This window comes from Triticum dicoccoides, chromosome 7A (assembly GCF_002162155.2).
Source record: "Triticum dicoccoides isolate Atlit2015 ecotype Zavitan chromosome 7A, WEW_v2.0, whole genome shotgun sequence".
Classification (NCBI taxonomy): domain Eukaryota; kingdom Viridiplantae; phylum Streptophyta; class Magnoliopsida; order Poales; family Poaceae; genus Triticum; species Triticum dicoccoides.
Window position 1 is genome coordinate 92,328,418 of NC_041392.1, and position 10,483 is coordinate 92,338,900.

The window sequence follows — 10,483 nt, forward strand, 5'->3', positions numbered from 1 at the left end:
CGCCGCTAGCCCTCCCCCTACCCTCCTCTCACCTCCCATCTCCGGCAGCTGTCAAATCCGCCTAATCCCCCACTCATACGCCCCTCTCGCAACACAACTCGTGCAAGCCCACACGCCGCTACTACTGCACGCCGATTCCGGCGATGTGTGCCACTGCGCAGCGCACTGACGAGCTAATCTCCGACCCCTGCGTCCTCCATTCCGACTGGATCCGCCACTCTAGGTCCATGGCGCTCGCCCATGCCCCCTAGTCCGTGTCTAGGATTTAGGCTGCGGCATCGCGTCCATCGCCGGCGCATCTCCGACAGCTTCTCTCCGTCGGACAGCATGCCCCATCGCGCCCCCTCTCTGCCTCCTGGGGATGTGTGCTCGCACGCGTTGGGCTGGACGACGGCGGCCCCGACATCCTCTGTTGCGTATCTGGCATGGCCGTGCATCCTGTGGTGACCTCCTGCCGCACTACGGTGGTGGCCCACGTGGACTATGACCGCTGCATCACCAAAGAACCTCTTCAGTGAGCACTTGTACCTATGTATCCCTCCTCTATGCCATCCTCTGCTTATTTATTTTATGTGTTTCCTTGATTATTCGTGGTAACTGGTAAATAGTGTGTAAGATTGGAACTTGTTTTCTCAAAATTTAGTTGTCAAATTCGCTTGTGATCTATCACTTTTGATTCCTGGTATATATTCAGCATAGGCTAAGGCTTGCATTTTCACTTTGATAGCATAGCAAATGTTGACCAGATAGATATCTCATGAATTCTGCAAGTTTGAACTTTGCACGACTGCGCAGAGGACATCCTGGGCAGGTGAAACTTAGATATTTCATTTTAATTGGCACATTTCAAGTATAATTAATTTGGTGTCTGATATATGTGTTTTAGTATTATCAATGCAAAGATGGAAAAGATGTTCCATTTATTATTATACAAAGGATGGTCAGTGTTGCACAACTTCAGGTTTCTGATGTTAGTTCATCAATTTCAAATAATAAATAGATACTTTACTTTATGCATGAAAAATTACAAGAACATCGTTAAGAAAGGGAAAGTAATGTGCGGCTACCTGTTGTACATTGTTGCTTCTTTGCTCAGTTAGTATGCATTTGAATAAATTCTTTAAGAATTCAGTTAGTACTCCCTCCGTGAACTAATGTAAGAGCGTTTAGATTACTAAAGTAGTGATCTAAACGCTCTTATATTAGTTTACAGAGGGAGTAATTTTTTTGGCATTTGGGAGGGAATAGTACCATAAAAATTCAGCTTAGTTGAGACAATATTTGCATTTTAGTAATAGTGAAATGAAACTGCACATCCAATTGTCACACCAATACCATTGCTTTGCACATTATAGTCTGTACATCTCCAACCTGATGGACGCTGATGCCACCATTCTCGAGCAGAACAGTGTGAGCTTGATACCCTTCCATTCTCCATGTTGTCTTATTCTTGATGTGAATTATTCGACATGTAGATTTTGAGTTATTCCAGGTGTGGTCTGTTGTGAGCTGTTCAAGGTGTGGATTAGTGTTTGGTTCCTGTAAAATTATACTGCATGTATAATTCTGTGTGCATAAAATCTGCGTTGGACCATGCCCGTGATATCATGCACTGTGTTGATACACTACCTGAGTTGCCATCTCCTGTCGTTCATTGGTTCCGATTCTGCTTGTATCTTTATTAACCATTAAGTAATTGCTTAAGCCATGAAATAAATTAATTTGTAGTTCTTATGCAAGCTGATGAAGGTTTGCTACACATGCGAAAGGCTTTCAATTCCTACTGCTATCACCTTGTTTACAAATATACTAGTTCATTTCATTATTCTTTCTTGATATAAATAATAGTCTCTCAATGCTGGTCAAGTGGGACATCCCTAGCATTCATTTTTGAGTACTTTTCCTTACATAAATAATTTTAATGTACCCTTTTTTAGAGTAAATTTCCTTACATTCATTTTATTGCAAAGACAATAATCAGGAAGTGGCATGTATAAAATTTCAAGTGTCCGTGCTACAACATAAAAATGTGAAACCGTTTAGGCTCAAAGTATTTACTCTAATTTTTTTTGGACAGAAAATAATTGTGTACCTTGTATCCCATCACATATTGAAGTGTGAGTAGAGATGATTATGTACCTTGTATGCCATAAAGGCTAATCAATAAATGGGAGAATGCATGCTTTTTTGTCCAATATATGCTACTGTTCTGCACAATTCTTGGGTGTGGTTGACTGAAAGCATTATACTAAATCTGGACCACTAAATTAATCTAGATGTGAAGGTTATGTTTTTATTTTAAATGCAAGAAGCAAGTTTATTGATAGAAATAAGCTTTAATTTAGAAGTATGCCTCATGTATTACTATTTTCAGGTTCAGTTAACTATGAACGTATTGTATGGGATCATCCATTTTGACATACCAAACCCTCTCACGTGCATACAAACTTGATTTTCTGTTGCCCTTGATGAGTATGAAATTATCTGTCCATCCATTGTTTTAAAATGATGCTGACCTTCCTATGTTTGGATGATAAATTGTCTCATTTATAGAACATTTTTTTAACTTATAACTAGTCTGCTTTGTTTTAGGTGTGTTGCCCACATTCTCATGGTACCTTAATATAATAGTGGTGTATCCATATGATGATTGCTTGGAAAATCAACTACGCACTATTATTACTCTCCAGATTCATTTGGAAGCTGGCCGTTAAAACTTATTGTAATTTTGTACGTGTTTTGGATTCTACACAGGTTTGGCAGTTTGTACATGTTACCGGAGATTGAAGTTCTTGTTACGGGAGATTAAAGTTCTTTTGAAGGAATTACTTTGGTCCTGGAAGCAGTTTTGCACTGCTGGAGATTAAAATCAACTACTAGTGCATTTTTTCATGGAAGTCATGTTATGCGAATTAGAAAAAAAATCTTCTAGCGCTTTATAGAGGTGCTTGTGATGTTTTGATATTAATCTTTGTTTTTTTTGAAATTATACTAAGAATTTTGTACCTTTGTATTGTTATGTGAACAAATGTTATTTTTTGAATGAATACAATCTGGTTGTTGTATATTGTGCTGCATCGAGAACATATTCTGTAAGGAAAAGGTGGCTAATGGGTTGGACTAAATAAACAAGCTAATGGACAGGACCAAAATAAATTATTGGGCCAAAATCGCAATTGGGATGGTTACTTCATTGGCCATGTTGGCCTCCACGTTAGATCCACGTAGATGCCATGTAAGCTCTGCATTGCTTCTAGGTCATCTAAATCGATGACGGACTGTTCCGTCACAGCAAAGTATGGGCCGGGCGTGCTTGGGGCTAATCCATGACGGCAGAGAACTGTCATGGAAGGTGCGATGCCAAATTATGACGCGATATACATGATGGATTTCAAATCCGTCATCCATGGGCATGCATGACATTTTTTGCATGATCTGTGACAGACAAGGGCCGTCATGTATTAACAAGTTTCTTGTAGTGCCTGGTCCAAATAGGCGTGGAACATAATTACAAAATAATATATATTTTTGTGCAAAAGTTTTAAAATAGCAAATAAAATAAATGTTTGCATACACGTAATTATAATTTGGTTCCTACAAAATATTATTTGTGTGCACAAGCTAGAATACATTTTTTATGACATAAGGACAATTGTAAATTAACAAAAGGACAATAGTACCGTATTAAATATTTCCAAATATAGTTTTGGAGAAGTCACATTATCTCCTCCCATTAAATTATTTGATTAATTTGGAAATATTTAAACGACAGTAAAACTCCAAATAATATAATATTTCAATTGGAACTCCAAAATCCAAACAAACTCCATATGAACTATTCATCCACCACATTTGAGAAAATCATCTTATTCTCACTCCAAAATTGTGATTGTGGTTTCCAATATTTCAAAAAAAAGTCAAACAAGAATTAAAGCCCTTTGATTTTCTTTAATGAACTTCCCCAACCATAGTTTTCTTTATTGGACAAATTGTTACCCAACTTTTATAACATGATTAGAAAAAGTTTTAAACAAGAACTCAAAATGTTTTAATTCTCGTGAAAGTAAAATAATTTCACACAATCCATCACACAACAATCAAACAAACAATACTATTTATTTATTTATTTAATATAACATTCCAAAATATAGAATTTTGGGATGTTACAAACCTACCACACTTAAAATGAATCTCGTCCACGAGATTCGGAAAGGCTAGAAAGAAAAGGATAGGGTTGGTGTCTCTTTGAAATTCCATCGATCATCATGAAGGTCCCGGGTGCTACCACATTTAAAATAAACTCATGCACCACCTCTATAGTGTTGACGACACATTTCTCCTCAAATTTCTTGTAATAACTCCTTCATTGATCCTCTCATGTTAGAGGCATAACATTTCCTTCAATATCCTGGGTCTTTGCATCAAAATGAAATTCATCCGATGCTGGATCTTCTCATCTGACAGGTCTAGCGCCAATGTTAAACAACTAGCGAAAAATCTCATGAAGGTCTGCCACTACTGGTTCCCTGCAAGAAATGGGTATTGGCTTCATTCTCACCGTGTAACCTACGATTGGCAACAGCTACCATGTACATGGGTTTATCATAATACCATTCTAAGGCTTAATCAAGGCTTCAATGGGCGTCGACACTTTACTGTGGGTAAGTCACTCAGATTTACCATTCCAAATAACAAGAGCGAATGATAAGAGTAAGTCGTCATGGTGGCCAAGCCATGTCACACCCAAATCATTACTCTGTATAAGGTTTAGTGAATCTCGCATCCTAACACTCGGGCATCCTCACAGGCATTGCAGATTTCTCTTGTCCATGAACTGGGTTAGGATAAATCCATCGATTCTCCAAGCCAAACATAAACAATTATCGTTTCACCAAAACCCTCTGGTTTTACGTATCCTCCTATGGAATAGCTATAGCTTGATCGGTAGACGTTTCATGGATCCTTCATAATTCTTCCTTCAACAAGACTGTACTTGTTCCTCGGTAAATCCTGGGCTTTTGGGTTATGGCCCACTTCCACACTTGTATAGCTTTTACTCATCCTTGGAGTTACAACTAATCCATATTCTCCGGTAATTCTCATACTACTTCATTTCCTTCATCTCCTTGTGGTAACCAACATAACGAAGTCAAACTGCAACTTATACTTGTCCAGCTCCTTTCTATGGATCGGCATGAACAACACATTTATTTCTCCTTTGACCCTGTGGTTTTACGAAATACTACCACACTTAAAATGAATTATACTAATTCATCCATAGACCATATTTCTCATATCCTCGAAAATGGTCAAAATCTAAGAGAGTGGCAACTCTTACAATTCAACATGGCACTGATGATTCAACTTTATTAATCCATGAAATATTACATTCTCCAGGACTTCCATTACATAGGTCAACTCAACCTACTCATGAAAATAAAACTGCTTCCTACTACTTATTACTGATATCATAATCTCGACTACTCAGTTTTAGCTTTCTTTTGATCCCAACATTCCCTAGCATAATGTCCCACTTCCTTACAGGGAAAACAAATGGCTTCCGACTTGTCTCGAGGCTTCCTTGTGATTTTATGGACTCCTTGGGTTCTTGGGTTCTTGTCCAAACATTCATTGTAGTAGTGCCATGAGTTCTTGCACCTGATATGACTCAGGTCCTTCTCTGCAGAAATTGGGTTACTTTGGGCAGGTATTAGTTTCCTCTTCGGGGACTTCTTCGTACCGATCAGGGCTTATATTTCATGTGGATCAAATTCCACTTCTTCTATCGGGAAGTATTCTGGATTCTCTTTTCTTTCCTTGGTGCAATACTGTGAAAAATGTCCTTTTTCTCCACATGAATAGCAGGCTTTGGAATAAAATCTGGTTAGGCCTTCTCCATCAGGGTCTTCAACATCGTCCTTCATCACAGGTTCTTTCATACCTTCTCAGAGGGCTTCCTTCATTCCTTCCTTCTGCTTCCGGGTTGTTTGCTGTACCATGGGATAAATGTGACACCGAGCAGGGTAGTGATCCGTTCCTTCACATAAGAAACATGTAACCTGCCAGGTTGGGCATTCTTCGGCTGGGTGATTTTCTTCACAATGTGGGCATCCGTCCTTGTATTCTTTACGGGTGTGTCCAATTTCTCCGCAAATCTTACATGCACAAGGTTTCTTCATCATCTTACTATGGTAGGGCTTCCGAGTAAGATGAGACCTTAGCAGAGTTGTCTTGAATTCTTCCCAAGTCTTTGCTCCATTCCATCCTTGTATGGTTTGATGCATTTTCCACCATGTTGCGGCACTTCCTTCAAAGTACTGAAGAGCGTATGGTACTTCATCCTTTTCTTTCAACAAGGTTGATCCTCAGGTGATTCTCCATGTTACGAATCCATTGCTCGGTCTCCAACTGAGTCTTGGGTCCCGAGAATTTGAGTACATCTTCATTCATCATCTATTTGGTCCAAGGGTTTTGAGATGAGATAGAGCTGGAGGAATAGAGAGATACACACATCACACAAGTTAATCATGATTCACACATTCATTCAATCAAACATTAATATAGTACTGCCGCCCACATAAGTTGGTATGGTCAGATACTCAAATCATAAATGTTCAAACTTATTTTCTCATGGTGGTCTACTACTAAACTAACTTCTCTAGATCTTGGTTCTGGTCTCCATGGGGCTTCTTCTGCTTGTGTTGGATATTCTCCAGTTCTTCAGCCAGATAATCTCTATCAAGACAGAGTTTCCTGTGGTGTGCCCGTATGTCTTGGAGTTGATTCTTGAGCTTCTGGATCTCAACATCTTTGGCATGAGCTTTGGTCCTGCTGTTCTCCAGTTCCTGATGAAGTTTACAAACTTCAAGGTCTTCCTCCGTTTGCTTGGTTACCTCCAGCTTTTGGGCCTTGAGTTCTTCATGCAGTGCTTCCTTATCGAATAAGACTTCAAGAAGGTCCATCTAGAGGTTCTTGATGTAATGCTTCAAGTCTTGGTTATACACCGTCAGAGGTGAAAACTTCAGCTTTTGCTCCTTCGTCAGTAAGATATGTGCTCCACCAGCTTTCTACCATCGAAACTTTCCAAAACTATTCTTGCTTAGATCATTACGATGATGATAGCATAGGCGTGCAATTGCATCATGAATGGCAGTGTTGATGCCCATATCCTTGTTGTGGGCTATCATCTCATATGTGATGTCTCCTTTCTTGGGGTCTCCTTGACGTCCAAAAACTCGAGTCTTAATGCCCCATGTTCCGGTTCTTCTCTTGTTCACCTTGATCTCCGGTATCGGCAACTTCAGCAGTCTGACCAATACCATGAGGGTTGGACCATAAAGAACGTCCTTATAGTGCTCTTTGTTGTTCAGGGTGAAATTCTCCATCTAAAATTTAGAAATAAGAAGAGTTTTGGTCAAGGGTTTAAAAGATGAGGGAAAATTACAAGGCAAAAACTGTTTTCTCGGGGTCTTGCTAATACTAAGCCATTTCCTAGGGTCACGTCCTACAGTCAACATGTGCTCTGATACCATTTCTCTAGCGACCCGACCTCAGACGGTCAAGTCTCTGTGTATCTGTGCTATCCCTAGATCGGTATGCTAGCACACACAGTACATCAATGTATATATCAAAGTGCAAACACATGTATAAGTAACGAAAAACTAATATATACCTTAAGAATCTCAGTGGAAACAGGCAAACGGGTGTGGAGTCCCATCAGCGCCATCGGCAAGTTGAGTGCAGACCGTAACCCTATCGTATAACTTACTCATCAGGTAATACCTGCAACATAATATGTTGCAGTCGTGTAGGTCAGTACGTTGAATGTACTGGCAAGTAACACCACAAGAGATGAATAAATGTCCTATTTATACATGCATTATGGCTGGTGGATGGTTCTAAATTTAATTTGCATAAAGCTGATTTTTCCCTATCATCAAAAGAATATCATATTGTTACTACATAATTCATCATAATATGATTGAGATGGTTGCTCCATTCAATCTATACCCAAATTCATTAAAACCCATTAGATTATTTAGAGTGATGAGACTGCTCAATTCCCACTTTCCAGATGCTCAAATTGTCCATAACCGGGGACATGGCTAATCGATTAGTTTTACACTCTGCAGAGTTTTGCACACTTTTCTCCACAAGACTCAATCACCTCTTTTGTAGTCCTCGCAATGCCTGGTGTTTGAGAGCCGGAAGATCGAGACATAGTTTTTCTGAAGTGTTCCCTCTTAACCCTGGGTAGACCGGTACACCTACATATATAACTACATCTGCTAGTCTACCACTTTAAGAGGTCACACAACATACTCAACTAAGACAGAGCCCATAATAGCTTGTGGCTGTGCAGGTAAGCTTCTAGCCATGAAAAATTGATGAATCCCTTTAAGCCTGGGTGGCAGTCCATAGGGTGATCACACAGGTACTCCGGGGTCCCTTGGGCAAGTCCACTGGTTTCTCCAGGGTGCCCGGGCAAGTCCACTGGTTTCTCCAGGGTGCCCCTTACCAATCCACCCAGATGTGTGTTAATGTTGCCACCTTAAGGTTACCCTTAATTATTATATCACTCACAACTTTCATGATCTCACATACCAATCCCCATCTACAATGGCATAGCAAAATCCCTACAACGTTGGCGACAAAGAAGTACAGGCTCAGACCTACCTCATTGCACTACTAGGTTTATAATATAGCCAACTAACATATTCATGCAAACCCTACATCAAAGGACTAAATGCATATATAAAACATAGGTATAAAAGAGCATGATCAAGATGTAACTTGCCTTGTACTGTTGATGAAGATGAAATATTCTATTGAGTCATCTCTCCTTCTCATTATGATATATCTAACGATATAAGAAAGTACTTTAACACACAACAACATCCAAATAAAGATCCGAATAAAATATTCAAATTACAATACGAAATAAAAAAACATTCCTACATAAGTTGCTAGGACTTGGTTACGGGTTGATATAAGATCAAGAATGAAAATATGATATAGGTTTTGTACTAGGGTTGGGTCAAAGTGAAGATCACGGGCTGAAGAGTTGTGGGGCAAGGTTCTATGACAAAATCTAATGAAAATGGTAGATGGAGTTTGTGGCATAAATGTTTATGTTACAAAATGTATGTAACATCTCGTGAAGTCTAAATTTATATAATGATAGCATATGACCAGAGAGGTTCCTAATGATCTTCTCAAGAAAGCTGAATCATGAATCAAATTAAACTAATGATGAAATTGAATTATGATAAAAGAAACACTATATGGAGTGTTAAGGTTGAAACGGTGGCTAGACATAGGTGAACAATTAGGAAAAAATTCTAACAGCAAGATATGGACTGAAAGATCAATTTTTGCTAAAGGAAACATTTTCAAAAGAATTACAGATTAATAGATATAGCAAAAATACTTGAATACAAATTTTAAATTTGTGTCAAAATTAATTTATGAAAAGTGAAATATTTTTGTCTCATGATAAACTTCGTGTTTCAACGAATCTGTGGATATAAAATTTGTCGAATTCGGACTTACGGTCTAGGAGATATGAATTTCCGAAGTTTGAGTATTTTTCTGAAAAGCAATTACGGTATTTACACATTGCTCACCCGAGTTTCGTCGGAGTTGGAGAAGAAAAGGTCCCGATGTCAACGAGTGTCCGAACGGCGGAGAGGAGGCCGAGGCGAACTTGGGAGATGCAGAGGTGAGACCGTCCTCGTCCTCGGGGGCGGTGGAGAAGCCGCCGGAGTTGCGAAAACGGGTAAATCCCGACGAGCAATTCCTCTCGGAATAGAGCGATGTAAAGAGGGGTTTTCAGGGAGAGGGATGAGGGCTTCGAGGCGCACCTAGGGGTCCTATTTGTAGTGGCCGAGGCAGCCGGTAGAGGGAGAGCAAACGAGCTCATTGTGGCCTCTAATGACGAATTGATTCTGGAACAATTAAGACATCAAAGTGGAATTTTAATCCTCTGAATGGGTTCTCCATCCAATACAAAAGATCTTTGCTGTTGATAAGAAGTGGAAAGAGCGAACGTTTCAAGTGCTAGAGGGAGAGGAAGATGTACAGGTGCCATGGCTGTTTCTGTTCTCCTCCAGATTGAAACGTACAGAGGAGGAAGAAGGGGTTCCTGGACTTGGGCTAAGAAAAAAAATTAAGATGGGCCTTAGTGGGGAACCAGGCCCGGGGGGAAAATGGAAAGAGTGAAAAACAATAGAAGTGGGCCTGGTCCAAATAGGCTTGGAACATAATTACAAAATAATATATATTTTTGTGCAAAAGTTTTAAAACAGCAAATGAAATAAATGTTTACATAAACGTAATTATATTTTGGTGCCTACAAAATATTATTTTTGTGCACAAGCTAGAATACATTTTTTATGACATAAGGACAATTGTAAATTAACAAAAGGACAGTTGTACCGTATTAAATATTTCCAGATATATTTTCGGAGAAGTCACATTATCT